Source organism: Dermacentor andersoni, chromosome 7 (genome assembly GCF_023375885.2).
Source record: "Dermacentor andersoni chromosome 7, qqDerAnde1_hic_scaffold, whole genome shotgun sequence".
Taxonomy (NCBI): Eukaryota; Metazoa; Arthropoda; class Arachnida; order Ixodida; family Ixodidae; genus Dermacentor; species Dermacentor andersoni.
This window is the reverse complement of record NC_092820.1, coordinates 49642811-49670510: the sequence shown is the minus strand read 5'-3', so window position 1 is coordinate 49670510 and position 27700 is coordinate 49642811. Positions and strand designations below refer to the sequence as shown.

General features: G+C 46.3%; 1 protein-coding gene across 3 annotated transcripts in view; it reads right to left on the bottom strand.

Moving 5' to 3' along the window:
* The window catches only part of LOC126535283 (uncharacterized), a 110674-nt gene that overhangs the window by 70487 nt on the left and 12487 nt on the right, over window positions 1-27700 (bottom strand). Inside the window, exons 1-3 of one of the 3 annotated variants that reach the window (XM_072289056.1) lie at window positions 16142-16245; window positions 13996-14205; window positions 11078-11275 (exon numbers count right to left, since the gene is read on the bottom strand). The exons of the other annotated variants lie outside the window; for them this stretch is intronic. The gene's annotated coding sequence lies outside the window, so the exon portion shown is untranslated. Of the gene's footprint in view, window positions 1-11077; window positions 11276-13995; window positions 14206-16141; window positions 16246-27700 lie in introns of those variants that run through there. 3 annotated transcript variants of the gene reach the window in all.

Below are 27700 nucleotides of genomic sequence, written 5' to 3'. Positions count from 1 at the left end.
GACGCAAAATGGCTAGGACGGGCTTAAAATTCGGCCGAGCGATGTGCTGCGATCGGCAGCGATGTACATTTTTAAAACCTTATAATGAATCACATTAAATGATAAGGAGGACCTACTCTAACGACTCGGTACGTTTGTACCAAATCGTGAAAATCGTTTCAGAGTCCATTTAAAGCTGCGTTTGCAACAGCCGCAATCCATTACTACTGCGGTTCAGTCATAAAACAGCTCAGAGTACATTTTTCCTATGAGTTTGTGGAAGTTCCTGTTGGTATATTAGGCACTTTGCACGTTTCATTGCGACAGGAATTATATGGACACTGCAGGCGGATTTCTGCCTTCGGCGTCGCCGTAGCCATCATCGTGATGTTGCGCATGAATGAAAGCTCCTGATGGTCTGCCGGCGAACGCGGTTCACTCGCGTGCACGAACTAGGAGCTCCACCCGGATCCGAGCCCTCTCTTGTGGCACGACAGGTAAGGAGGTGAGGCTAAGAGGAGGGGCGTTCTCTGGCGGCTGCTAGGATGCCTCGATGTCCTCCTCGCGCACCGCTCCGTATAGATTGGACAGAACCGCGGCGTCTACTAAGACGTTGCCAACCAGAAAATTCTAACCCGACAGCTAGAATAGAACTGGCAGAGCTTTCCAAGTTTTTCAACAAGCCTAAGGCAGCTGACATATGGACGTATAATATGGATAGACTTGAACATGCGCTCAGGAACGGATGATGATGATATGTGGTGTTTAATGGCGCAAGGGCCAGGTGTGGCCAAAGAGCGCCATGACAAGTGGTCATGTTGACGATGTATTATGGAGATGTGACTTGGCTGTAAAGTGGCCCAAAAATAGTTGCTGTAAAGTGCATAAAATCTACGTGATATAAAATTATGGCGATGATTAATGACGAATACTATGAACATTAAAATCCATCGTAGGAGACTGATGCAAAATAGAAAATATATAAGACAGTAAAATTACCTGGAGCACTGCTGCCTCACCGGAGCCCTTGAAACACAAGGGCCTAGAGGCGCGTGCTATACGAAATTGCTATCACAGCGGCATCCTCTGAAGAGAGGACCCGCTACGAACACGTGGGGCTAAAAACATGCAAGACAACATCTTTCAGAAAACTTAGAACTGCGTTGGTGTGAAATAAAGGTTCTGGGCCGAGTAGCATTACAGGATGTAGGGGGAAGTGCTGCCGGTATGCCAGAGAAAAATGTTTCCTTCTCTCAGATTCGGCTGCCCGACACTCCAGGAGGACGTGGAGGACGGTCAGCCTCTCCCCGCAACTACCGCAGGTTGGAGGATCATTTTCAGTGAGTAAAAAGTTGTGCGTGCCAAATGTGTGTCCTATTCTGAGGCGACAGAATAGGACATCTGTTCGCCGTGATTTTGTTACGGAGGGCCAAGAACCCAACTGTGGCTTTATCAAGTGCAGTTTGTTATTTACTTCTGCGTCCCATATACGTTGCCAGTGGTTTCGCAGTTTCCTTCTTAAGAAAGGCTTCAGGTCTGTGACAGGGACCGAAGCAGTAGGAATAACTGTATGTAATGAAATTGATGTGGCCATCTGGTCCACTAGAACGTTACCCTGGATGCCTCTAGGGCTAGGCACCCAGCATATAATCACATGCTGGTTAGATACATATGCTTTACATAACACGGAATAGAGTTCAATTAAAACAGGATTTTTGCGCTTACAGAACGATATCAAAGCCTTCACAACACTTAGGGAGTCCGTAAAAATAACTGATTTTTTGAGTTTTGTTTTCCTTATATGCTTCACGGTCGACAATATTGCGTAGGCCTCAGCCGTAAAGATACTAGTTTCCGGATGCAGTACGTCGGATTCCGAGAAGGATGAACCGACGGCTGCATAGGACACCCCGTCATGTGACTTCGATGCGTCTGTGTAGAACTCCGTACAGGAGTATTTGTGCTGGAGTTCCCGGAAATGCATTTGGATTTCAATCTCTGGAGAGGTTTTTGTAACTTCCATGAAAAATGTATCGCATTTTATCAACTGCCACTCCCAAGGAGGTAGCAGCTTGGCTGGATGCATTAGGTGAAGTTCGAGAAGTGGAACATGCATTTCATGACTAAGCTCCCTCACACGCAGCGATAAAGGCTGTCTTACGGAAGGACGATTACGAAACAGTGTAGCATATGTCATGTCATTAATGGTGTTAAAACAGGGATGTTCAGGATTAGAGTGGACTTTCAAAAAATATGTTTGGCTGATGTATGTTCTCTGGATATGAAGTGACCACTCATTCGATTCTGCATATAAACTTTGTACGCGACTCGTTCTGAAAGCTCCTGTTGCTAAACGAATACCCAGATGGTGAACAGGGTCTAGCATCTTTAGCGCGCTCGGGGCGGCAGAGTTATATACCACGGCACCATAATCTACTCGTGACCGGATTAGGCTCTTGTAGAGATTCATTAGGCACTTCCTGTCACTACCCCACGTAGTCTGGGATAGAAGTTTGATTATGTTCATTGTTTTTAGACACTTTTCTTTAAGATGTTTAATGTGTGGGACGAAAGTGAGTCTATTGTCGAGTATGACACCTAGAAATTTGTGCTCTTTGTTTACTGGTATCTGTTGTCCACACATTTGTAAGGAAGGATCCGGAACTAGGCCTCTCTTCCTTGTAAACAGCACACAAGAACTCTTTTGAGGATTGATTTTAAAACCGTTTTTCTCTGCCCACCCTGACACCTTGTTCAAACCATGCTGTACCTGTCTCTCGCATACTGCGAGATTACAGGATTTGAAGCCTATTTGAATGTCGTCCACATAGATGGAATACAAAATGGCTGGTGGTAAGGAAGCACGAAGCGTTGTCATTTCAGCAATAAAAAGTGTGCAACTCAGCACGCCTCCCTGGGGCACACCGGTTTCTTGTGTAAAAGGAAGTGACAGCACATTGCCGACTTTCACCCGGAAGGTACGATTGGACAAGTAGCTTTTTAATACGTTTAGCATATTACCAAGAATGCCCATTTCTGACAAATCTCTCAAGATTCCGTAGCGCCAGGTCGTATCGTACGCCTTCTCCATATCGAGGAATATCGATAAGAACTGTTTGTGTACAAACGCGTCACGAATATGTCCTTCAATACGTACAAGATGGTCGGTTGTGGAGCGCCCTTCTCGGAAGCCACACTGATAGGGATCAAGCATTTTGTTCTGTTCAAGGAAATGGATCAGTCGCCGATTTATCATTTTTTCAAATACCTTACACATGCAACTTGTGAGGGCTATCGGGCGGTAGCTTGCCACTGAGGAAGGATCTTTCCCTTGTTTTAAAACAGGGACCAGAATGGCTTCTTTCCATGCGGTCGGAAGGTACCCTGCGTCCCAGATAGTGTTGAAAAGTGTAAGTAGTCTCACTTGCGTGTCATTGTGTAAGTTTTGCAGCATTTCGTACATGATTCTATCACATCCTGGTGCGGAGCTCTTGCATGCGCTCAAGGCAGCTCTCAATTCGGCAATACTGAAAGAACGGTTGTAAGGCTCATTCTCTCGACTTTTTCTTATTAATGGCTTACGTTCTTCTATTTTCTTATTAATGGCTTACGTTCTTCTAGTCTGCCTGATCTTGCAGTGTATCACCCTGTGTATTTACCAGAGGGAGTGAATATGCTTGTCGCCCTCTAATTCTATTTACCCTGTTCCAGACTTTGGCCTCGTCTGTAAACGAGTTAATGCTCGATAGGTACTTCTGCCAGCTTTCTCTTCTGGCCTGTCGGCGGGTTCTCCTGCCTTGGGATTTTACTTGCTTAAAGTTGACTAGATTCTCTGCAGTGGGAGAAGCGCGTAGCAACCCCCACGCTTTGTTTTGCTTCTCACGAGCGATCATACAATCGTCGTTCCACCACGGGACCCGCCGTTTACATGCCAAGCCATTTGCTTCTGATATGCATTTAGATGCAATATCTATAATGAAAGCTGTGAGATACTGCACAGCAGCATCAATTCCTAAAGAAGACATGTCATTCCATGAGATACTAGTTAAATTTCGGAACTTCTCCCAGTCGGCTGTATCGATCTTCCACCTAGGAGCCTGTGGCAGACATTCTTTTTCTTTATGTGTTTTTAGCAGTAGGGGGAAGTGGTCGGTCCCGTAAGGATTGTTGGTCACTTCCCATTCGAGTTCAGGCAGTATACAAGGGGAAACTAGGTTGAGGTCAATTGAAGAAAATGTTCTGTTTGCGAGAGAATAATATGTGGGTGTTTTTTGATTCAGCAGACACGCACCGGACGAAAAAAGTAACTGTTCAACGAGACCCAGAGACAGCTGTGTGCATTGAAATCGCCAAGAACAACATAAGGTTCTGGCAATTGATCTATCAAGGACTGAAATTCGTGTTTGTTTAGTTGGTAATGCGGGGGTATGTAAAGCGAGCAAATGGTGATGAGTTTGTTTAGTAGGACAGCTCGAACCGCCACTGCTTCAAGGGGCGTTTGTAGCTGTAAATGTTGACACGCTATACTTCTATGAGTGACTATGGCAACACCGCCCGATGATGCGACGGCATCATCGCGATCTTTGCGAAAAGTTAGATACTGTCGAAGGAAGTTTGTGTGTTTGTTTTTTAAGTGTGTTTCCTGTAAACACAGCTCTTTTGGATTGTGTTTTTGTATAAGTTCCTGCACATCATCAAGGTTTCTGAGAAGGCCTCTGACGTTCCATTGAATCATGTGTATCCATATTGGGAGTTAATAGGTGCTGTGTATACAGAAACAGAAGTACTGATTATGGAAATTACAGTGATTAAATTACAGAGCCCTTTCGAGGCCCTGTAACGGGAGTTTTACCCTTTCTGGAGCGTTCGAGCGAGCCTCGCCGCTCCTTAGGCGCTTGGTGCGCCTTGAGGACAGGTGTTGTGTCCATTGCCTCTTGTGAGGCGCCGGACACGTGCTCTTGCGAGCGAGAAGTTTTCAGGGGGAGTCCCGCCTTGGAGGGCAAGACCCCTGCGCCCACCAGCCCGGAGGTTGATGGGGCTCCCTGAGGGATTTGGCTACGCCGGCCGTTGCCAGCGCTGGGAGGGACCTGGGAGGTTGAGGCAGCCTCGGCTGCGCCCACCTGCGGGGTCGATGGTCCCTTCTGCTCGGTTGACGGAGCAGCGCTAGCTGCAACCGCCGCGGGGGCAGATGGCGTGACTGCCGACTCACTGCTTGTGGGTCCGACAGCCGCCGGAGGCCGTTGTGACGCTGCCCCCTGACGCGCCGCTTCGGCAAAGCTTTTCTTTGGCAGGTATGCTACCCGCCCTCGTGCCTCTTTGAACGATATATTCTCTTTTACTTTTATGGTTACAGTTTCTTTTTCCTTCTTCTAGGAGGGGCACGACCGCGAGTACGCGGCGTGATCCCCATCACAGTTTACACAGTGTAGAGAGTTCTTACATGCTTCAGTGGCGTGTTCAAGGGCACTGCATTTCGCACATGTTTGGCGGCCTCGGCAGCTCTGCGAGCTGTGGCCAAAACGTTGGCATTTGAAACATCTCAAGGGATTTGGCACATACGGTCTTACACGAAGCTTGAGGTACCCGGCCTCGATTGACTCGGGCAGGACACTTGAATTGAAGGGGAGTATTATGTGTTTGGTCGCAATTTCTTTACCGTGTCGCCTCATCTTGATTCTTTTGACATTTATGACATTCTGTTCGCTGAAGCCCCCCAAGAGCTCAGCCTCAGTGAGCTCCAGCAAATCATCGTCCGAGACAACGCCGCGGGAGGTATTCATCATGCGGTGCGGGGTTACTACTACTTGGGTGTCCCCAAATGATACTAGCTGAGGCAGTTTCTCAAATTTTTTCTGATCGCGGAGCTCCAAGAGAAGGTCTCCGCTAGCCATCCTCGACACCTTATATCCTGGACCAAAAACTTTGGTAAGAGACTTAGATACCAGGAACGGGGAGATTGTTCGCACTTGCTTAGCTGGTTTTTCAGAGTGGATCACGTGAAAACGAGGGAAGGATTCTTTTTGCCGACCAAAAAACTGGAATACATCATCGGTGCGCCCTCTTTTCTGAGGCCGATCAGGAAGCGGAGGGAAAGAGGTTGCCATATAGGGATAGAAGTTTCGGCAATAACGCCAGCCACCCACCGTGGAGTCCTACAAGGGGACGCTACAGGGACTGTAAGAACAGGTCCTGCAAACGCCAGCTGTACGTTATCACTATAACCAGATATGAGATAACCTAGGTTGGTTATTCACACAAGGTTAACCCTTGCTGCCTGGAAAATTGGAAGTGAGCGGAAGTTAGGAGAAGACAGGAAGGATGGAAAGTAAGAGAAAGACGAAGGTTGGAGGGAGAGTGAGAGACAGGAAAAGGCAACTACCGATTTCCCCCGGGTGGTTCAGTCCGGGGGTGCCGTCTATGTGAAGCAGAGGCCAAAGAGGTGTGTTGCCTCCGCCGGGGGGCCTTAAAGGTCCAAACACCCGGCATCGGCTCAACCTCCAGGATCCCCTTTTCCCCAGACACGGCTAAGCCGCGCACGGTGTTGGGAATCGCACCGCTGGCACGAGTTGTTGGAATCTCAGTGCTGACGCCCGTTGTTGCAAATGGGTCGCAAGCCCCAAGGGTAGCGTTGGCCTGGCGGCCTGGGGCACTGGAAGCATCCGAAGGTCCCGGCAAAGCATGAGTCGACTGGTAACAGAACAACTGGTTTATTCTAACATCGCAAAAGAGCGGCCGGTCAGGTCGACCGAAGTGGAGAGACGGGAGAGCACGTAACTCAACAGAACAAATCGGAGCCTCTCTCTTGGCGTCCGGGGGCAGCTGCTCTTATAGTCTCGGCGTCGCGGGCAAGAAGGAAGGTCACGGGATGTGACCACGTGACGGCGGGGCACGGACGAGCTGAGATACATGTTGAGACGAGTGTAGTGACTCAACCGCCGGCCGGGCGCCGGACAGACCTCCTCGCTTCACACTTGGGGAGCTCCTCTCCCCGGCTGCCGCGCTTTGACAAGCGTGGGCACACACACACACACGCACACACGAAGACACGTGGCACTGAAACACGCCTGGAGGCGCTTGGCGGGGAGGCTTTGCGGCAGCTCCGAACGGGCCAAAATGTCCGCCGCTTTGAACGAAGCCCCGGCGTCCGTTGCATCCGCGCCGGCTATACCGCGCGTCGTAGGCGAAACGTAACAACGGCTACACGCGGGAGGGTCCAACCCTCGTGTGCTCGGGTCCGTGGTGTCGCAACACACCAAACGCCTGCTGACGCAGACGCCCCTGCGGGGCTCAGGAACGGAGGAAGCCTAAAAGAAGTGAAGAAGGAACTAGGAATAGTCAAGAATCAAATGTATTCGTTAAGAGACATAGCCGGCAATATCATTGCTAACATGGTAGAGATCGTTCAAGTGGCTGAGGAGTTCTATGGAGATTTATACAGTACCAGTGGCACCCACGACGATAATGGAAGAGAGAATAGGCTAGAGGAATTTGAAATCCCACAAGTAATGTAGGAAGAAGTAAAGAAAGCCTTGGGAGCTATGCAAAAGGGGAAGGCAGCTGTGGAGGATTAGGTAACAGCAGAATTATCGAAGGATGGTGGGCAGATTGTTCTAGAAAAACTGGCCACCCTGTATACGCAGTACCTCGTGACCTAGAGCGTACCGGGTTCTTGGAAGAAAGGTAATATAATCTTAATCAATAAGAAAGGAGACGCCAAAGACTTGAAAAATTATGGACCGATCAGCTTACTGTCCGTTGCCTACAAAATATTTGCTAAATGTAATCGCAAATAGAATCAGGAACACCCTAGACTTCTATCAAACAGAGGACCAGGCAGGCTTCCGTAAAGCTTACTCAACAATAGACCATATTCACACTATCAATCAGGCTATAGAGAAATGTGCGGAGTATAACGGACCTCTATGTATAGCCTTGATTGATTAAGAGAAAGCGTTTGATACAGCCGAAACCTCAGCAGTCATGGAGGTATTACGGAATCGGGGTGTAGACGAGCCGTATGTAAAAATACTGAAAGTTATCTGTAGCAGTTCCACAGCCACCGTAGTCCGCCATAAAGAAAGCAACAAAATCCCAATAAAGAAAGGAGTCAGGCAGGGAGATACAATCTCTCCAATGCAATTCACAGCGTGTTTACAAGAGGTATTCAGAGACCTGGATTGGGAATAATTGGGGATAAAAGTTAATGGAGAATACTTTAGTAACTTGCGATTCGCTGATCATATTGCCTTGCTTAGTAACTCAGGGGACCAATTGCAATGCATGCTCACTGACCTGGAGAGGCAAAGCAGAAAGGTGCGTCTAAAATTATACTGCAAAAAACTAAAGTAATGTTTAGGTCTCCGAAGAGACCAACAGTTTTCGATAGGTAGCGAGGAATTGCAAGTGGTAAGGGAATACATCTACTCAGGGCAGGTAGTGACCGCGGATCCGGATCATGAGACTGAAATAATCAGAAGAATAAGAATGGGCTGGGGTGCGTTTGAGAGGCATTTTCAGATCCTGAGCAGCAGGTTACCATCCTCCCTCAAGAGAAGAGTGTTTATCAGCTGTGTCTTACGAGTACTCACGTACGGCGCAGGAACCTGGAGGCTTACGAAAAGGGTTCCACTTAAGTTGAGGACGACGCAAGTAGCTACGGAAAAAAGAATCATAGGTGTAACGTTAAGGGATAAGAAAAGAGCAGATTGGATGAGGGAACAAGCTCGAGTTAATGACATCTTAGTTGAAATCGAGAAAAAGAAATGGGCATGGGCAGGACATGTAATGAGGGGGGAAGATAACCGATGGTCATTAAGGGTTACGGCCTGGATCCCAAGGGAAGGGAAGCGTAGCAGGGGGCTGCAGAAAGTTAGGTAGGCGGATGAGATTAAGAAGTTTGCAGGGACAAGAGGGCCACATTTAGTACATGACCGGCGTAGTTCAAGTATGAGAGAGGCATTTGCCCTGCAGTGGGCGTAACCAGGCTGTTGATGATGATGTTGTTAAATAAAAACATAGAAATTAGTGAAATATTCAATTATTCATTTTAAATTTCTATTATTATTTGATAACGGAATGAGTACACCATTTTTGAACATTTAACAGCGTTGAGACGTTCGGACAGCATGCAGATGCGGTGAGTGATCCGCTGCACACCGCCGCAAATATGAGCGTGCGGCTTGTGCGGCGTAGGTGGGGTAGGTCCGTTCAGTACAGTGTAGTATCTTTGTTAATATGGGAGCCACAACCTTTTTCCTAGATTAGTATTTGCCTTTTTGAATAACAAGCTACTATTGAGTGTACACGTATAAGCAGCTCGCACAATTTGTAGCAATGAAGAGATTGACAACAGTGGCGATCAAGTGAGTACGTGGTTTATGTTGAAGCGGCGTCCTTCTACCAAATTGTGTAGCGTGCAGCTTCTGCTTCCAAACGGATTGTGTAAGCGGAAGAAAAAATAATGTTTGTGAAGTTCCTAAGCCGCGGCCGCTGGTGGGTACACCCTAATAAAACATAACTAAAGCTGGCGCGCAACATTGCTCTACAGAGCTACCAATGCGCGGTAAAACAGTAGAGCGCGTATTTTGACGGCGCTTTCTTTCGTCACACAATGCCCCTCCCACATCGCGCCGATCGCTGCGACTCAGCGACGGCGCGACCAACTTGGAATCCAGTCGTGCAGAGCCCACGATGTCGCGGCGGTCACTGAGCAACGGAATTCGCTGTGTCGCTGACTGAAACTAGCGTCATGTGAAACAGCGTTTTGACGAACGCCGTAGCGAAGCGTTGACGGCGCTCGTGAGCCTTGAAAGCGGTTTGCGACGTGGTTAATGTGCTAGCCCGCGTGGGCCTCATCTTCAAAGCAATCTGCGATATCTTCGGAGTGCGCGTTTTGCCAGTAGCATCGTATGCGCTATACCTTGAACGTTTCGTACGCCTTCGAGCGCCAGGTGCACGGAAGTCAATTGGCTTGCGGCTGCTGCCGCGCTTCCTAATTCCAGCGTTTTTACAGACAGTTTCCGCTGTCAACGAGCGATGTGTGTTAATTTTTACCTGTGGGCGCATGACACCATGCTCTTTAATTTAGTTAGAACACGTTGACGGCCCGTTTGCTTTGAATCCGTGATAGAATGTGCAGGCGCGACTGAAGAAGGACTTAGAAAGAAGCAGATACACAAAGACAGCGCTGTCTCCAGTTGTCGGTTTCTTTCTACTTCCTCGTTGAGTCACGCTGCCCTTACAAAACATTTTAGTAACATTGAATAAGCAGTCTTTAGAGAAATGTTACTTGAACCTAGCGACACTCAATAAACCGTCTTTACACTCAGTAACCACTTCCTAGTAACCTCCTACAGACTATTGGCCACCGATATTGAATTGAAAATACAGATATAAAACGTCGACTGAATTCTTACCGACTGCTTATTATCTGATGTTGGTAGAATGTGTCAACTTTGAAGCGACTATTTAATAACCACCTTAATACATCCTAACAACTTGCTAGTAACAAACATCCTGTTGAATATTCGCCATCGATAGATGACAGGATGTTATTAGCGAGTTGTTAGGATGTAGAAAGGTGGTTAATAAATAGTCGCTTCACAGTTATTATGAAATACATAAGTATTTCATTCAGAGATAAATAATTTTGTTATTATATATCGCAATAATAACCTTTTATTATCTCTGACTAGATTTGTTACGTATTTCCTAAAAACTGTAAAGTGTCTATTTATTCGCCACCTTTACCGATCATAACAACTTGCTAGTAGGAAACTGTCAACTATTGGCCAGGAATATGTTGCAAGCATTTAGAAATTGTTATCACTTCCTGAAAACCTGTTTGCGACTGTCCAAGAACTCCTTGTTGGACTTCACTGAGCAGTATAAGGACGTTCGGAGTAGCACACATTTGTTGCCGTTTAAAAAAAAATATATATATATGCCATTCAACTGGCGGGAGTAATCATATAGTGAATAGCTTGCAAGCTTTAAAGAAAGCTACTTAATGACCATAATGAAGCAGCATATATTAGCTGGATATCTGTCAAGAAACTTTAGAATGCTAGCCATCCTAAGGTACATAGTGACTACGCACAGGAATTGTTTCCCTCGTAGAAGCAGCCACTAAACAAAGTCAGGTGTTACACGTTGCCAAGTGGCTAGGCGTGGCATGCAACAGAAGACAGGTTTACATGTGTGCTTGGACACATAAATTTGATATCCCCAGGCTAGTAATGCGGACAACGAGTTCTTCAGCTGCCCTGGGAGACACCGAAATGTTGGGTTGTGTACCCTACAAAAGAGAAAAAAAGGCAATACATTGCTGTAGCTGCTGTGACGTTGCGACACACCATGCATCTCTTTCTAAAAAAGGAAGTGCACAAGACACAAGCTTTCAACCCTGTGAGCTCTAAACATATCAACCTATTTTGTGCAAAGTCCTTCTAAAATGCATGAAATAGCGCAATTAGTGCAGTAGAGCGGGGAGCGTGAGGATGTGCGGAATACCAGAGTATGCACGACACATCACCTCTATCATATTGACACGCGTACTTGTTTATCTTTATCGGGCGACTATGGTTCACCACCTAACAAATCTTATCGCACAGTGCAGGACGCGCCTGCATGTATCGGAAGTTTGTGGAATGTTATGGGTGGTACCATCCGATGTCTGTCACTGAACCTTGTGTAATCTGATTGCAGGTGTGCGCACGCGAATAGCGTAGACCTTTGTGGAAGACCCCCCCACGCGGGTACCTTAGATTACTCTGGAACATTCGACGACTAATGTATAAAAGCCGGTGCGGTTGACCCGCTTATGAGATTTTCAACATTCGCCGACTGTATTTGCCGTTTTCGTTTAGCATTGAGGGTAGCCTTTTCTTTCTGGGCACGTTTGCCCAATAAAGCTAGTTTCGCCATTTACAGTTTTGATGCTGTGTCCTCAACCGTCACTACCCCGTGACAATATCAATTCTTATCTAGAAATAAAAGCTCTAAATCAACTTCAGTTTAATGAACTTCTATATTCGTCTCGAGACCAGTACTTGGAAGTTTCATGTGTGACTTATCTTAAGAAAGGCAAGTCGAAACTGTGTCGCAGCTTTGCTTGGGCACAGGTACACAGACACGTTCAATTAAGTGTGGCGCTTAAGAACCAAGAAATAATATAAGCAACATGTAAGCAGTTGAACATGCATTGAGGACGTTCTACAGCAAGATTACAAAATGCCTTTGCTGTGCGCGCAGACATTGTCAAAGTGACCTTGGGCGCTTTAAAGGGACACTAAAGTGAAAAATGATTTCTTCTGCATCAGTAAATTACCGTTCTAAAACACTAAAAACACCACTCTTACAACGAGAAGACGTTTGGTAAGCCAGAAAAAGCGCACGAACGAGATACGGGTGACGACGCCTACTTGAGTTCCCGCACCTGGGGGCTGTGAGGTCTTGGATTTTGATGCCATCTTCTAGGGCCTACTAATTATATATGGCGGTACAGATTGACTACATTGTGTTCTAAAGGAACCAAATATTAAGGATGGCAAGTTTCGGGAACCTTTATTCAGCCAACGCAGCCCAAATGCGAAAACATACTTTGGAATCCCTGACGTCACGCCGTCGTACCGGCGCTGGGGTTTCGCCGCGAAATTCAAATGCTAATATTTGGACCTTCATTTTCTCATCTAATAATCAAATTATTTATTTGAAATGACTGCCTGCAGGGTTCTCAAACAATGCTTCATTAGTCTAAACTGATTTATTGTTTCGCTTTAGTGTCCCTTTACCGTAAAACTATTCCAAACTTTTCTATTCGAATTCTGCAATCAGCCTACCGCGATTGGTCAAAAATTTTTTGGACCACCCCGTCACGAAAACCGCGATAGCTCCCCATCCGATATGACGTGTGCACACTGATTGTGCATAATTTGACCGAACAAAACAAAATAGTTATTTCTGCTTCGACGCCTTTTTCCCATTAGTCCTCGGCTATTGGTCAAAAGTTTTCGGGTGGCACCCACTTCACCTGCTTCTCACACGACGTCCCAAAACCGCAAAAATTTACCGCGTCAAAGTGACGCGAACGCGTGAAAGATGCATTAATATGCCGAACAAAACTGAATTTTCTTCTGAATAGGCGCAGGCTGCCCCATTCCGAAAGGAATAAAAGATGGCTGCCGGCGATCGCCCCGGAACTCGCTACTCGGCCCTGCTGGAGAGCATGTGTTTATTTGCGTGTAATAAAACTTTTTGCGTTGCCATGTAACATTTTCGAGAACTTTCGGCACGTTTACCACCTCGTTCTGCCAACTCTTCTTTGCTGGGTATCCGTTTTAGCGTCATTCTTAAGCTTCTGCTGCATGCCGCCACGATTGTCGACGAGCCACCGCAAGCTAGGAGAAAGCGGACCAATCGCAGACGCCGGCACCACCCTCTTCATCCGGTTATCGATATTCAGTGCAGTGGCTCGGCCCCATCGAATCCCTCTCCACTTGAGCATGCTCCTCGCCTCTTGTGAGCCAATTATATAAGACAAGCTGCTCAGTGCAGGCGACGTTATTCGTTTTTCAAGCAAACAAAGGGTACCTCCTATAACAAGGGGAGCATTTGATTGGTTTGTTGAGACAATCCTGCGGGGGACCGCCCGATGCTTGCATCGGTGGTTACGCAAATTTGACGTCAAGAGATTGGAATAAAAACATATTGGAATAGTTTTACGTTATACGGCCCCTAGTTACGATATATGTTAGCTTTCCACAAGACAAGAATATTGTATTATTAGTGCATTCATATGACCAGGGTCTCTATCACAAAAATACATAAGCCAACAGTAGTGACAATTTTGTAGTTATGTTGGCAAAGCTTCTATTATAATATGCTATTATAATCAGGTTAATAGTTATTTTAGCAGGAAAGGAAGCACTACTTCAAGACAGGATTGAAATTGCCATGAAAAGAGTTTTGTTGAAAACTGCACAAAAATAGTAAGATGCTTCTTTGTCGCACACGTACTGAGTATGGCGTTGACCTTCTTGGAATCCAACGGATCCTTCGGTGGAAGGCATTTGAAGGCCGCCCAAAGAAGGACCTCCCTTCAAACTTGTCTTTTGTAAAAAGACCTTTAAGCAGGTCCCCGTCGAACTGCAAGCCTGAATCGTTAGTATCCGGGCGCAGCCTCTTCAGCAGGACTTTTTCAACGTTTGCATCGTCACTGATGTCTAGCTGTGAAACAATATATCAAGCAATAATTTTTTTATACACTTTTGACCAAGGAATGGTCAGGAAATAGGGTAAGGTTTGCAAAAACGGCAGTAGCTGCTTCTTACTGATTCAGTTTAAAGAACAAAGCAACGTTACGTATACCAGGCATGCATTGTTCTGAGCTGCGCACTTTTACCTAAGACTGAAAGTATTGAAAACTTCAACGCAAAAGAAAAACATGCATTTGCGTAGATCTAAGCAAATGCGTGCCACCCCTTCACACAGAGTGAGATCTGGTGCTGTTCTAGCGATTCGCAGACAGTGAAAGCTTCAAGCCTGATTGAGTAGTAGGCCAAGGGTGAAGCTGAGATTCATTAGTGACGCACAAGTTCTCGAGAGCTATCCAACAAGATGCCATTGCCTTTGAATACAATTGGCTCACTTCCCCCTGCAGACATGCAGTTTTCAATTTACTGACTGCACTTGGGTGTAAAAAATCTGACTCACAAAGTGAATGAACCACATACAGAAGCAGCATTTTCATAATTGGCATAGTCTTTAATAGTTACTGACGCCTTCAATTTAGAAAGCCCTGTATATTGGGCATCAACAAACTAATGTAATAAAAGGTTTGTCAAGGTATAAGCATATAATTTTAGAGCCATTAGAAGACAGGTGAAATGAGTTAATTATTGTAATTATTACTCAAAATAAAATTTTTGACAGCTCATCCCAATGAAAAATTGATGCTAGTGATTTTTACAAGCCACGTAAACATTTAGATATCAAAAATACGAATTTGAGAAAAACTTTGCTTGGAGGTTCAATAGTGCAATCAGCCATGCTCTTGAGGAGACATAACGTCTTTTTTAGGCACAAAGGAGGCTGAAGTATTTTATTGACACATGTATGTGCCCATGTACATTTGTTATCTGTTGTAAACCTTTTATTCGTGTATATGCAAGCTAGTGTTTGTAACATGTCATTGTACACAAAATCAAATCCGTAACAACCCGACATGAAGCTAACACATATAAGAGAGGAATCCCATTGACAAACAATACTAAACTAACGAGATAGCCATCCCGGTAAGAAAGCGATCAGAAAATTTTACTGACATGAATTATGACCTTTGAAACGTAACGCGTGCATAAGAAGGCTATCTACATTAAGGTGATGGGCAACTTTATACAATGGCGACGCCAACATCAGAACGATGTGGACAAGAAAATATTAACATCAAATGCTTTGGCAGAGCATGCGGCAACGACTAAACACAATAGTTACTAATGGAACTCTGGCATAATTGGCCAGGAAAGAAATTGGAAGCCACGTCTGTACCCGGTTTCCCTAGAGATCCAATCAACAGGACAAGCGCTCGTCTGAAACAATAGAAGCCTGCGGGGTCTTATGGTACAACGTACATAAATATGCACTTCTACTTTTTTTGCCTCATTGTGAACAAGGCTTCCACATGGAAGCCGAAATATATTGCCTTTAAGTTTTATTTGGTTGCTCTATGTCTTTCTTTGTCATGCTTCATACCGACCAGACAGGCTTCCGTGAAGCTCTTGATGATACAACTTTTTTGCGACAGCATTGCTTAGGGCACTTTTGCATAAACCATGTCTTCAGGTTGTAGAACACATTTTTCTGGACACTCTCGAGCAAATTATTCACACCTCTAAACCTCAATTCGCGGTTCTTAAAAAGGCGATCTGGCTATATTATTGTGGAGTGTATATGCAGTATATCAGGCATAATTACTCAAGCCCCCAATTATATTTAACTCAGAGGAGGCTACTTTAGGTAAGTTCATTAAACTGTGGGCACTCCACCAAAACATAAAATTCGTGATCAGCCACTAGAAATCCTGCAAATGGCAATACAGTAAAATGATTGCATATTACACAACTGTATCCTACAACTGGAAAGGTAGCGCCAGTTTTGTACGCACCTTTGTGAAAGCACAGAGATCAGGTGCTGTATCATCGCGCTGTCCAGCTTGCTCCAGTTTAGCAGGTTCTGGCGGGATGTAGGGACGCCTACAGAGTCCGCATCCCCTTCAACAGTCAGAAATGTTTAATTTATTGCGACGTGAACCTGAAAATTTATGATTTACCAGTGTCATGTGGAATTACAAAGAGAGCCTCACACAGACAGCTGCATCAACCTGCGTCTGATTATACAAATGTCTCTTTGTTATATCGCAGGATGTTACACTGCTATTTTGTAACAATGAAATTTCAGGAAGGAACAAAATCAGCAGCAACAACAGAGTACCAGGACAATCATCAACAGAACTCAAATATGTAGTAAAACATACAGCATTGGAGTAAAAAATATTGAGCTCTTGAAAACCTTTCTGAAAGCTAGGCCGCGATATTGTAGCGATGCTATTCCTTTTCGCAATTCGTTAGTGGTCTGAGCGGCGCCCCGGCCAGTGCTACGTACAGGAACAGCCGGCCGTTACCGGTGGGCGACAAGAGGGGTATAGAATCGAGTGGTAAGTATCGCTACAAAATCGCAGTGCTTACTTTATTACGCACTGCCCTAACCTACGATTGCAAGAGTTGACATATCATTCTTAAGATTTGTTGCCTGAAGATGAAGTGTCTATTAGAAAGAAACCTCGTTATTGTATTATCGACATACATATGCATTCAAACATAGAAGGCAAATACGCGAAGGCACTCAAGAACATAAACATTACGCACAGGTCCTCGCGAAGCGGACCTCCAAACCGAACTGTATTACGTACAAAAATCTTCATACAAGGTTCTATATGCTGAAGCGTCACACAGAGCAATCATGTTCCAACGCGCGGAGCCCTTGATACATCGACGTATACATTACACATGTACTGTACTAGCGGGAACGCCAACATAACGACTAATTTCTTGCAGTAACTACTGAATGAACAGCTACTTTGAGTGTTTAAATGATTGTGTGCCGATTCAAAACATAGTAATCAAGGCGGGTAGCATATATTTTACAGCAGAATACAAGTACTCTGTCACATGAGAGGAATTTCGTGAAATTGCTTGCTAAATGTGCACACGAACATGGCCCGCCTACAATCAGAGAGCGCTCTGCTCTAGCTAGTTACACAAGGCATAACGTGAACCATAAGCTTCAAGAATGCGCGCAAGCGCCAAACTTGCTTACCTTTCAAGAATTAGCATATGCTCCTTAGTCTCAAACGTACCGTCGCACCAACGTTTTTTCTGGCGCGAACACTGTAGAACTTCCGATGAACTCCAGCTCCACAAAAGCACAACTGTCAACAAAGTCTACCATACACTATGATTCAAAACCCCAGTACCAGACTTTTCACGACAGTGCGGGCAGGCAGCTGAACAAAACAAAGGCAGCTCGGGCGGGTGCTGTAGTACGACAATCACTCTCTGCACTGGTGGATGGCACGAAACACATGGCGAACTCAGGGCGTTACACGAGCCTGGAAGGTTCGCGATGGCTAATGCACCCGACACGGAGCATATCTTGTCTAGGCAGTTCTAAAATATTGCCACGCCAGTACTCCATGAAGAAGAGGACAACGCATGTAGGCATGAGCGTTTTGTCAGGGCGCAGTGAATAAGAAGTCGCGGTTGCCTTCGGTATTCAAACGGCCACTATGTAGTTCAGTAACAATTATTCTTTAGTATTTCTATCAATGCAAGGCTGACTATAGTATTGATCACTACTTTATTTCACGTATTCACTGCTTATTTTTCATCTTGGATTATACATTTTTTGCTTTGTGTTATTCATTTGTTAACTAATTATTTTACTTTTTCAATCATTTTACCACCCGATTCGTGGCCTATCCCCCATAGTGGGTGTGTACCAATTATTGAGGCTTCATTATCATCAGCGGCCCGCCACTGTGCCTCCTGAATAGCACTCTACGACCCCTGTTTTTGAAGTCGCGATACTGATGCAGGTGCTGGAGCCTGGATCTCCATGCGGCCAACCCCTGTGCGGAACCTTACACCCAATTCCGAAGCTCCACCTCTTGTAACGACTCCAGTGCACCGTTTCATTCAAGGGCCTGCTCGGCCTGAGCCCTGTCTTCCCTCCTGTTGCGACTCCCACCAGCGTGGCTACATCATTGGCGCTTCTTCCTCCTTCCCGAACGGCGGCTAGCCTTACCCACGTGACTCTTGAACACCCTCGTGGCCCCAAAATACTTCACGGCGATGTTTTTGAAGACGTCAAGGACTGGCTTGACCAGTACACACGCGTTACTCTGGTAAATCGCTGGAACGACCAACAAAAGCTCCTTCATGCTTATTTAGCGATAGAAAACAGCACTCGTACATGATAGACGAACAGGGCAGCGAGCTTCCAAACGTGGAGCAATTTTCTCCTTCAGCTCCTCGATACATTCTGGAGCTTGGACCGGAGCGATTACACACAACAACTTATTGACGCTCGGGTACAAAACCCATTGTAAGCTTCGCCATGTAAGCGGAAGATATGGCCCGTGTGTTTCGCCGAGCTACCCCGATATGAACGAGTCAAAGAAAGCGCGTCATCTTATGCGGGGAGTTAAGGAACCACTCTTTGCCGGTCTTTTACGAAACCAACCAACAAGGTTGGACGAATTCATCAAGGAAGCGGCTGTTTTTGAATCAGCGCTTCCGCAAAGTTCCGGCCACTTCAACCACGAGCGCAACAACACGCCTATCAGCTCTGCAGCTGAGATAATTCACCACGTTTTTTTATGGGGCATGATTCGAGTCATTCTGCGAGTAGAGCTCCGAGCCCTCGGAATTCCTCCTGCAGAGTTATCAGTCGTCTCTATGACCGAAGTCGGGCGTCTGCAGTTGCAGGAAGCCTCCTCCTCACCAGCCCCATCTCCAACAACACGTCCGCCGACTTATGCCGACATGGTTCGACATCCTCCCCCTTCGCCGTCGTTAACGCCATTTTAACCACGGCCCGTTTCCGTGCCTTAGTGGCAACGGGAGTCCGTGAGACGACCACACGTTCACCGTACCGACTTGTGGCAGGCGTCCGACCGTCGACCACTCTGCTTCCGTTGCGGTGAACCAGGTCACATGGCCCGTTACTGTTCCCATGCAGATGCTGAAGCCAGCTCCTTTTCGCCTGCCGCTTCTCTGCACTTGGACGACCGTCCCTCCGGAACAGTGATCAGCTGTCACCAAGCAGCTTCATCACGTCGTCGCTGGCAGGCCCCATCACCTGTACGTTACGTCAGACTGCCAGACTATCACCACTGACGTCGGCAGGGATGGTCGTCCCCTTTGTCCGCGCCGGGGAAACTAACGGCAGTGACCTCCGGGGGGAAGGTTGCCTTGTATCGAAAAGCCAAATATACCCCCCTCTCCCTACGAAGGCGAGATGACGACGAAGAATGCTAACGCTGACCAAGACGACATTACGATGACGAATACTCACGCCGACAAAGAAGACATGACGACGACGAATACTCACACCGACGACGTTGCCTGTGTCGATTTCAGCATTCTGGTGAATAGTCATCACGTCAACGCACTTCTTCACATTGGCACAGACTTCTCAATTATGGGGCAAGAGCTGGCCAACCGCATTAGGAAAGTGAAGACGCCGTGGACAGGGATCCCCATAAGAACTGCCGGAGGTCGGCTAATGGCACCAAGGGGAGCATGCACCGCCCGAATTCACACCGGTGATTTCAGCTTCGTTGCCACTTTCGTCATTCTCCCCCGACTGCTGCAAAGAGCTCATTTGGGGATGGATATTCTACGAAATCGCGGTTCAGTCATACACATTCCAGAACGTATGGTGACGTTTTCTGCCAGCCAATATGGCGACACGATGAATGACGGGAAACATGAGCGCTTGCGAATCACCGACGATGTGAGCCTTCCGCCGCGATCCTGCCGCCTTGTCTCTGCATCATGCAAGGAGCCCTACCATGGGGATGTCATTGCGGAGCAAATTGTTGCACTACTGCAGACGCAAGGCAGTTCCATTGCTAGAGGCGTACTCGATATGACTCGTGGGCATGCGGAAGTTCTTTTCACGAACTTCAGAAACGAACGCCGTCAGATCCAGTAGGCTACCGCAATTGCACACTGCGACGACTCGCAAAGCTGAAAGATTGCTTCGCTCTACAAGAAACGATCGTGCCGCCCTCGTTACCTTTGTCTATCGACATTAGCTCCACCCTGCCGCCTTCGGTGCGGCAGCGCCTAATGGAGCGGAGACACCAGTTCCAGGATTGCTTTTCGACTACGTCAAAGGTCAAGCAACCACCACTGACTTAGCACCGTATCGTCACGGATGATACTACGCGGCCGATTCGGCAAAATTCCTACGTGCAGCTCCAAAGGAACGTGAAGAGATTCAAAAACAATGTAGATGCTTGAGGATGGTGTGATATAGCCTTCTAAACGTTCCTGGGCGTCACCCGTGGTATTAGTCCAAAAGAGAGACGGCAGTTTGCGATTCTTTATCCATTCATCAAAATAAACCAGGTCACGAAGAAAGACATCTACCCGCGGCCACGCATCGACGATTCGCTCGGCAGGCTGCGGCATACACGTTATTTTTCATCAGCGAACCTACGAAGCGGGTATTTGCAGATTGAGGTCGATGAGAGAGATCGTGAGAAAACTGCCTTCGTGACACCCGACGGTCTTTACGAAGTTAAGCACCTTCGTTTCTATTTGTGTTCAGCGTTTGCCACTTTTCAGCGCCTAATGGATACCGTGCGATTAGGTCTGAAGTGGAAAACATGCCTGGTTTATGCAGACGGCGTCCTAGGGTTCTCAGCTAAATTTGAGGAGCACCTAAGCCAGTTACTCACTGTTCTGCAAGCCGTACGCTGAGCTGGCCTGACGTAAAAATCCGAGAAATGTCATTTTGGTTTCATTGAACTGTGCTGCCTCGGGCAAGTCGTCTGTCACGAGGGTGTACGACATTATCCAGCCAAAATAGACGCTTTGGCCAAGTGCCCCACACCCTCCGACAAGAAGGCAGTGAGGTGCTCCTTGGGGCTGGGCACCTATTAGCGACGATTTATTGCAAACATTTCATGTATTGTGACACAATTAACACGCCTGACACGCGACAATGTTCCCTTTCTGTGGGAGAAAAATGAGCAAGTAGCATTTAGTGAACTACGCCAACACCTGCAATCGCCTCCTTCTCTTGCGCACTTCGACCAGTATGCTCCTACAGCAATTCACACTGATGCGAGCAATGTTGGTCTGGGTGCCGTACTGGTGCAGTGGCAAGACGGCTCCGAAAAAGTAATCGCCTACGCTAGCTGATCCCTCTCTCGTACGGAGCAAAAATACTGGACTTCCGAAAAAGAATGCCTCGCCGTTGTGCGGGCGGTCATCAAATTTTGCCCGTATTTGTACGGCCTATTATTCAAGGCTGTCAGCGATCATCATTCTCTTTGTTGCCTTACTGACCTTTAAGATCCACCTGGCCGTCTGTCCCGCTCGAGTCTTAGGCTCCAGGAGTTCCACACGACCATTATTTACATATCAGGAAAGACGTACACCGACGCTGACTGCCTCTAGCGGTCACCGTCGAGTCCGCAAGTACCGCTGACGCAAACGTGAACGCTGCAATTTGGGCTCCGTCGACGACGTCACCATTTCTCAGGAACAGCGCCACGACCAAGAGTTGCTCCCACTTAGTTATTTACTGGAAGGCCGTAGTAAAGACGTTCCGTGACTTTATGCCAGAAGACTGCCGTCGTTCTGCCTCCAGAACGATGTTCTCTATAAGAACTTTTCTGTTCGTGGCAGCACGTACCTGCTTGTCCTACCGACATCACTTCGAATAGAAATACTAAAAGCATGGCACGTTGCCCGCAGCGAAAGCTACACAGCGGGGCACCGCAGCCAAAGCAGCTCATTTTTTTGTTGAAAACATCGTCCTTAGGCACGGGGCCTCAAAAGTAGTCATCACAGACAGTGGAACTGCCTTCACTGTCACCGCAGGTCATCTAGGCTACACGAGAAAAATTGTCCCGACTCCGACGTAAGTATTACTGGCCGAAGCTACCCGCTGCTGTAAAGCATCTCGTGCAAACATGTGCGGATTGCCAAAGAAGCAAAGCGCTAGCCGGGAAGCCCGCAGATCTCTTACATCTGGTCGAGGTACCACGCCAGTGATTCGCCCAAGTTGTAATGAATTTCCTGGACCCATTTTCAAATTCTAGAGCTGCAACAGATGGGTCATTGTTGCCACCGATTACCTGACGCGCTGCGCGGAGACGGAAGCTACACACTAGTGCACCGCAGCGGAAGCAGCTCATTTTTTTGTGGAGAAGATCTTCGTTAGGCCCGGCGCCTCAAAAGTAGTCATCACAGACAGTGGAACTGCCTTCACTGTCGGTCTTCTTCACTCGCATCTCAGACTCAGCGGTACAAGCCACCGGAAATCAACCGCTTATCATCCCTAGAAAATGGACTAACCGAGCGTCATAATAAGACCCTCGCAGACATGCTATGCATCTATGTCGCCGTAGAACATAAAAATGTGATCATATGTTGCGTCACGTAACATTCGCCTACAATACCGCTCGACAGCAAAATCACTGGAATGACACTGTTCAGCTTGGTTCACGGTCGCGAAGCCACGACAACGCTGGACGCCATGCTGCCGCACGAGTTTGACGACCTACCTACCAACGTACACGAATTTACTGAGCGCGCTGAAGCCAGACAGCTTGCCTGCGTACGTATCTGTTTTCAGCAAGACCAAGACGCGAAACTGTAAGATCTTCGACGCCTTTCCGTTTTCCACACTCTCGGCGACAAAATATGGGTCTGCATACAGATATGCCGTCGTGGACTCTCCAAAAAGCTCCTAAGACGATACTTTGGGCCGTACAGAGGAATCCGCCACCTGAGCGACGTGAATTACGAGGCCGTTCCTGACAGCGACAATAGCTCCAGTCGCCACAAGCACTCACCCGAAGTGGTGCATCTGGTACGGATGAAGGCATACCTGTCGACCTAATTTCTTGTTTTTCTTGTATGTGTTCTCATTTTTCATGGTGTGTGTGTGTGTGTGTGTGTCTGTGTGTGTGTGTGGGTGTGTGTGTGTGTGTGTGTGTGTGTGTGGGTGTGGGTGTGGGTGTGGGTGTGGGTGTAGGTGTGTGGGTGTGTGTCTGTTCTCTTGTACTCTCTCCGATTGTCCCGTTGTCCCTACTGAATTGCGCATCGGGACGATGCTTCCTTCGGAGGAACGTAAATGCCGCGCGAGTACTCCATGAAGAACAGGACAACGCGAGCAGGCATGAGCGTTTTGTCAAGGCGCAGTGAAGAAGTCGTAGGTGCGATCGGTATTAAAAAAGCAACCCGCCGCTGTGCCTCCTAAGGCAAGGAGCATTCAATACAACCAACGTGGTATGTGGATCAAACAAATAGTACAGTAGTGCCACTCTGCGGTTGTTAGAAAATTGTATGTTAAATTAGATAATTGCGTGTTTTTCCTAATAACAAAAGGTAGGGACCCTTTAACGAATTTGCCAGTTCCAGAAAGTGTGTGCTATGTAAAAATATGCACTTCGTACTTTGTGATATGAAGTTTAAGGAAATGTATATACGAAAAAAAAAACGAAGCCGATGTTGCTTTCAAGATTCACATCAGCTTCAGGCGCATTAGTTTGCAAACACACGGCCTTCGAGATCGCAATTTGTCACTGAAATGAAGCCGTAGCTGGGAGGAGGGCAGGCATTTTGGCCCCAATTGTTCGGTTTACAGTATTGAGGTGGGTTTCCTTATTAATACAGCATATACGGGGGCTTAAGCATAACTATGAGCGAGCTTTAGTTGGCGAACACGAGCCAATCAGCGCTCGTCCGTGCAGCTCCGTCTGCTTGCAATGTTGGGTGGCTTCTTTGACACCTGCCAAGCACAAACATATAAAAGCCGCTCATAGCCATGATTCCTACGGCCGCAGGTGCCGTGTCTTCGAGAATATGTGCCATCATATCGTATTCGTGAGACCACATTCCCTCTTAGCACCCGGAATTAAAAGCGATTTTGTTTCCTATGAAAATTCTACTATAATCTGTTACGAGGAAATTGATAAAAATGTTTAAAAGCAGCGAGCCTTTGCATATTCATTTATAATTAAGATTATGCTATCTGCTCATTTTTCAGTAAATAATTTTTATAAACACTCTAAGAACCTGTGTTACTAGAAATTTGATTGAAAATCAAGCAAATATACACTTGTGCATTAAACAGGACTGTCTTGCACCAGCCATGTCCACTGACTAATTATAAGCCTATTTAATAATATTCATGTATGTTATGTACCTTTGGTCACGTACCTTAAAAAACATAATTATTTTATTAGGTTCCTATTGAATGATGTTTCTAAAAAGTTTAAGCAGTGTGTCTTAACCTTCTAGTGACTTTTTTAACATACTGAGGTTAGAAAAAAAGTAACCAACTTTCTTTTGACAAACGTTACTAAAAATTAAAAGTCCATATGATGTTACTAAAGTTGATAGGAAGTTCATAAAAGTCCTAAAAAAAGTAAGGAAGCATTTTTGTAAGGGTTGCGCAATCTAACATTGCTAATTTATTAGTAAGAGAATGCTTAGAAGTTTATATGGGTGCGAAACCTTCTGTCCTTACTTCGTACAGCCATCTACCAATTTGCTAAACCCAATCGGTGCTTCGCCTTTCCAGCGGAAGTGCGAATATTTTTATAAATCTTCCAGAGCAATTATTTGGCGGAGCGCGAAAAAGATGGAGCTATAGCTTCTGATCACAAACGACGCCTTCAGAGTGAAACCCATTGCCTGAATAGCGACAAAAATGGAATGGGTTTTTGCTAACTGTATGCACTTGATATGCTAACATATAATTGCACAAATAAAGCAAACTATTCCTTGGTACACTTAACATGTGCCCTCCAACACTCTGCGTTCCTAGTTTATCTTGCCTTACGTATAAGGATCAACGCAAGTTCGCGTGCCGCAGATAGGCTCTTTTAGCAAATAATAAAGCGCGCATATAAATGACTGATTAGTTTCGAGACTGATCAACCGACATTCAAGAAGGAACAGATTCCTAGCACTGATAAGAATGCGCTATTCGGATTACGAGTGTGAATGACGTGAATGTGAATGAGTGTGAATGAGTGTGCATGACAAACTCTTGAGTGTCATTCCATACACCATTAACCTCTTAATGCCCAGCGCTGCTCCATAGCAACAGATCAAAAAATATTATAGCGCATCTCTCACGCGCAAGTTCCTGCTGCGAGCGTCGGCGTCGTGCCACGACGTCCTTCATAACAGAGCGAATGAGGACAGCGAAGAGTGAAAGGGTGAACGCGAAGCATGGCTTAAAGATGACGATACCGAAAAGAGTGCGAGAAGGATGCAGTGAAACTATGAAGCAGAAAGCAAAAGCATGAAAAGAAAAGCGTAGTGCCGCCCAAGACAGGCTTTGCGGCGACAATGGCTACGAGATGGCGCTAGAGTAGCACGCTTCGTCTGTTCACCAACGACGCCGCCAATACCATATATCGAAAGAAAATGTTTCATGAATGGAGGTCTCTGTGTGGTGGCTGCTGCCAGTCGCGCCCACGCGTCTGCTACGCGCTGCCTCTCATGATCTCCCGATAAGCGAGCCAGTCAGATAACACGTCGCTCCGTTTACAACGTTCCGCATGAAATCTATTGTCCGCGCCAACCAAACATTCATGAGCCGTTCCGCACTGTGAAGATGGATGACCAGCGAAGCTTTCTAGCACAAGACACGGCAGTGGGACATAATATTGAACAAAGGTACTAACTCATTCATTTTCTTGATTGGCGGCCATTATTTCACTTGCCACTGCAAACACATTATTTGATAATGTCCAAACGATGCACGTACGCCACTGGGTGGTCGACATCGCAAAAAATATGCCTACAACACGGAACGCGTAAACCGCTACCTCTCCGCACCGACATAACCACATTGAATTCACCGACAACGACAACAGGGGTAGTGTCATCGCAGCTAATTCACGCAGAGTGAGTAGCCATCAACCTTCAGGACTATGTGTGATTGATTAAGGGTGTGCGAGCCATTACTCACGCCGGTATGAGCCATTGTTGATAACAGTTTTGGACATGCTGTTCTGTATGTTGCAAGGGTGATCAGAAAGAACTTCAGCACTGTTAGCTTCGCCTTGCTGAGCGCTTGTAGCCTCTGCCTTACGGGACTATGAGCCACTGCATTTTTGCTTGCTTACGGGAGCATTAATTTTTACGCGGGTATAAGCCTTTGATGATAATAGTTTTTGTTCACGGACAACAAAAATGCATGGAGCTCTAGGCGTACAGACCTTCGCTCTAATGTATTAAGAAATGAAAGCACGTATACAGCTGCGCTGAAATTTCGCATTAGGGAGTATCCTAATCGTGTTCCGTGTTTAGCCAAAGTAAATTGATACACCTAGAGCCATTCGATGACAGGCCTGAGTGCTCTCAGATTTGCGAACGGCAACAGGCAGGACACTATGTTTGAAAACTAGGTAAAAAAGTTTGAGCTGTCAGAACAAAATTTCTTCTTCTGAAATAAATTTTTACTCTAGTCAGCGTTATACACCTGCTGGTGACGGACGATCACAGTCTTCTGGTTATGTGTAATATACCAGCAAAAGTGTTCCTCTGGAGCAACAATAGGCATACAGGATATTTCATATAACTAGAGCCAAACTTAAAAAAAATGTGAGAATGCCACGTAGCCCGAACGAAATAGGGTAATGTTGTCTGCCATGGTCTGGAGATTCTCAGATTTCCTTTTGCATTCCGCCTTATTAGATATATAGTCTGAATGAACAATACAACTTCTCAATTGGTATAATTACATAAAAAATGTCAATAAGAAAAGTGTAGAGCAGCATCAAAACCTCCCGATACAGCTTTCTATTACTGAATACGCACTACATAAAAGTGGTTTTCCAAGCGTGAAAGAAACGCGGCAATTCACACAAAACAATGGCGTGACTGGCCGCTGGAGGCACTTTGCATGTATTTCACGCTCCGAAAAACACTTTTATGTAGGATGTGTTGAGCAACAGAAAGCTGTACCGTGCGTTTTTCCTGTTGCTCTTGAATTTTCTCTTGGGAAGTCTTCTCCTAATCATAATAATTTAGAAGCTGAATAATCTAGACTATGTAATTAGGCCGTATGCAAAAAATAATCTGAGTACCTCGAAGCGACGGCAAAGAACGATGCCTTAGTTCTGTCCATCTACGTAGCATTTCAATATCTTTAAAGCTCGGCTGAAAAGTGAAGCACCTTGAATGTCGCACGTGCCTAGCGGTAAGAGTGCAGGTACGTTTCGTGACAATCGAGCGATATTAGGATGCACGCGAGTATAGTAATATGCGTGTAGGCGCGCATCAAGATTTTCGCAAATATTGCTGCTATATTCAAAGGGACCCAGGTTTCATACAGCTTGCTGTCTTTTCTAGATTAAAGAATAGGCTGTGCTTAAAGATACGTTCGACGTGTCCCTGCAGCT